This window comes from Nannospalax galili, unplaced genomic scaffold (assembly GCF_000622305.1).
Source record: "Nannospalax galili isolate Female #2095 unplaced genomic scaffold, S.galili_v1.0 scaffold972, whole genome shotgun sequence".
NCBI classification, from domain to species: domain Eukaryota; kingdom Metazoa; phylum Chordata; class Mammalia; order Rodentia; family Spalacidae; genus Nannospalax; species Nannospalax galili.
Window position 1 is genome coordinate 134,293 of NW_008330318.1, and position 3,711 is coordinate 138,003.

Genomic DNA, 3,711 nt, shown 5'->3' on the forward strand with positions numbered 1-3,711 from the left:
CTTCAAAGCATAAAAATTTGCTCCTTAATAATTAGTAGATGTGAAAAACATGTCCATTGAAATCTACCTGATGACTTATACCCATGCTCAGATGCCAAGGAGCTCAGAAAGTAGCCAACTGTGACCAGTAATAAATCAGATATATATAAAGATTAGAGACGCATGTGCAAACATCTTAATGTCAACTGCATTAAAAATGAATTTTTCTGTATGAAACTGTATTTTAACAATGAAATGGAGATCTTTTTTAAAGGTTAAAACCTCATTTAATTTTATGTCTTATAGGGTTTATACTGAGTACAAATTGTATAACTGTAATAATTCAACTGTAAACCTAAAAATGTACAGCCAATTTTGTAAGAGGTGCAGCCTAGCTCAGAAAATTATTATTGAAATTGTTATTGAATATGTCAGTGCTGTTGTAATGAAATGCTTCTTCTAAGTATGTGGTTATTAAATAAATAATTTTTAAAAATGACTAACTAGTTTTTTCAAAACCAGAGGGAATTATATTAGTCCAAACACCTAAGGACAAATTCCACATACAATATCTCTACATGATACCAAGTATATAGCTAAAGGCTACATAACAAGAAACAGTGCCAGATAGGAGAAACCGTCCTTTGATTTGTTGGCTAGGGTGGTTCAAGAGATTCCCAAAATTATACAGGCTATTACCACAGCCCTTGATTACCTCCCAGAACTTGAAGGTAAGACCCTGCTGCTGAAGATAGAACATACTTTGGACACAGGATTTAAAGAAATGGACCTGGACCTGACATGGAAGGCACTTCCCCTAAGGTGAGCTCTTATGGCTTTGGAGAGCACTGTGAAGGTGCCAAGGGAAAACATCAATCAGTGGTGCAACACCAGCTTCAACACCAAATAATCACATCAATGGCTGGCACAGCATACAATATCAGTGCAGTAGTGACACTTTTATTTTGGGGACAATCAACAGCTACCTAATTGGACTAGAAGCCCACTCACTGGGAGGAAACTCAAGTGTGGTACTGTACTGTAAACATAGCCAAATACACATGGCTGGAGCAATCATAAATCTTAGAGAAAACCCCAATATTGTCACATCCCTAGACAAATGTAATTTCTTACTATGTGCAAAATATGTATCCTTTTATTTAAAAACCAATATCACAGTCACCACTTATCAAATAAGCTTCTTTTTCAGCAAAGACTGTTATCACATACCACAATTTGTCACACACAGACATTATCTATAAAGTGCCAAGGCCTAAGTGACACATCTACAATGCAACCTCTATACCTAAGGCTCATGGAACATAGAACAGGAGTAAAGAGGTCACTAATGAATCTCTCAACTCTCATTAATGAAGCTCCCTCATGCAACAGAGGACCAGGAACACAAAAGGTCATAAATGGCAAAAGCATAGAAAGGGGAACGCTCATTCACTGCTGGTAGGATTGCAAACTTATGCAGTCTCTATGGAAAACAGTGCGGAGAACTCTTAAAAACCTAAAAATGAACCAGTTATACCACTCCTTGGCATCTACCCAAAGGACTCATCCTATTGTAGAGGCACTTGTACAACCATATTTGTTGCTGCTCTTTTCACAATAGCTAAGAGATGGAAGCAACCTAAGTGTACCTCAATGACAAGTGGTTAACAAAAATGTGGTGTATTTACACAATGGAGTTCTATTCAGCAATAAAGAAAGATGAAATAATGAAGTTTGCAGGTAAATGGATGGATCTAGAAACTGTTATACTAGGTGAAGTAACACAGACTCAGAAAAACAAAAAAAAACAGTGTATGTTCTCCCTCATCTGTGGATCCTGGCAGCAAATCCTTTTAAATTCCAGGTCCATTTAATAATATGATGCTATACAGCAGTCCCTTCTGCATGAAATAACTACCATCATCACAACTTCAGCTGAGCCTAATCGCTAAACATAGTCAGCTAAACATAAACATTGTTGATGGTTGTACTCATTCATTAAAGGAGAGCCAAGCAGGGTCACTGGACCCTCACTTGAGTATCCAGCCACTCTTCCCAGTGAACTAGTTCAACCTTGGAAGACAAAAGAAAAATGAGGAAGAACCCAATAGAGGGATGCTTTTGGAAGCCCTTGTCAAGAAACTCCAATGGACTCTCATATGAACATTTGAAAATTGCCCTGTTCTGACTTTTTTCTAGTTCCCTGTCTAGAACTTGTAATGCTAATTATTCTTGCCTTTACTTCTCCTTCGCGTCTCCTATTCATGATCCAAGGACTTTCTTTTCCCCTTCGAGACAAGAGTTATGCAATTTGGGAGTCTTTTAGATAGACCCACTGAAAGGGTACTCCAATTGCATCACCCTGTGTCCCTGTTCAGCATGGAAGAAGCCAGAGTGGTCGGCGTCCCTTTTCCCTATCAGCAATTTGGGTAACCCCTTCGATGGATGGTGTGATAAAAACAGGAGGTAGGAATTGGCTAGGCAGTTAGGGTAAAAAGACCCCCAAAAATGTAGCCAGTTTCTGGGCTAAAAGTCAAAGTGTCCTTAGGCCTATAAGCAACATACTCTGTTCCAAGGGCCAAAAATGTCAAAAACTTAAAAGATTTTAGGGTTACCTCTTCAGAGGTGGAAATGTTGGAGGGGAGGGAGTAGGCATGGATTTGATCAAAACATCTTATATGCATGTGTGAAATTCTCAATAAAGTTTTTGTAAAAGTTTTTTAAAAAAGTCTGCAGAATGCTGGTTCTTGGACAGGACTCCTATATTAAACTTCACTCACCTAGGGCTCAGAGACTACTGCAAAAGAGGGCTTGGAAAGATTGTAAGAGCCAGGGAGGAGGTACACTGGGACCCTGTTCACGTGAATCTATACCAATGGTGTCAGCATATATAAGTCCCATGCAAACTCAAGCAGACAAAAAAATCACCATAGAACTGGGACTGGGGAAATGGACAGCAGACCCTAATCTTAGCTGAAGAAATATTGGCAACTGATTACTGCTGGGTGAGGAGGAGCTGATCAGAACTCTAGATAACCTGACTAGACCTCAGCAGGTGAACTTGCACTGAGGAATGTCTGGGAACAGTAACTTGACACATAAGCTTTAACACAAATGACAGAACATATGAATCCCAGTGGGAGGGCTATGGGAGGGTACCAGTGGGGACAGGGGTGCAAAGATGATTAAGATTGATTGACATGTTCTGTATGAAATACACAAAAATTCAATAGAAACAATTTTTTTTCTTTTTTATTTTAAATTTTTTTTTACAATTAAAGTTACAGTTTGAACAATATACAAAATATTACAGTAATTCAGATTTTTTGGCATAATGATTACAGACTTGATAAATACATTTTATATCTCATAATAGCAATGAAGATTATACAAAAGCTATTAAAACAATTATAAAAATAAATTCAATTGTCACTTAAGTATCTAAAGAGATTTTCCTTTGCATTCTTCCAGAATGATATGTTCTTATTCTTTACCTTAATTTGAGGGACTTCAAGAAGATACTTGTTTTTTGTTTTTTGTTTTTTTTTTCATACAGAAGAATTCATTCCAAGGCAATTGACACTGAGACGTTTTCACATGCATTTCTAATCTCTATATACATGACTATCACTGGTCACAGTCGCCCACCTTCTGAGCTCCTCGGCATCTGAGCATGATTACAAACTCGTCAGATAGACAGCCTTCCTCTCCCACTAGAGGCTCCATACTCTG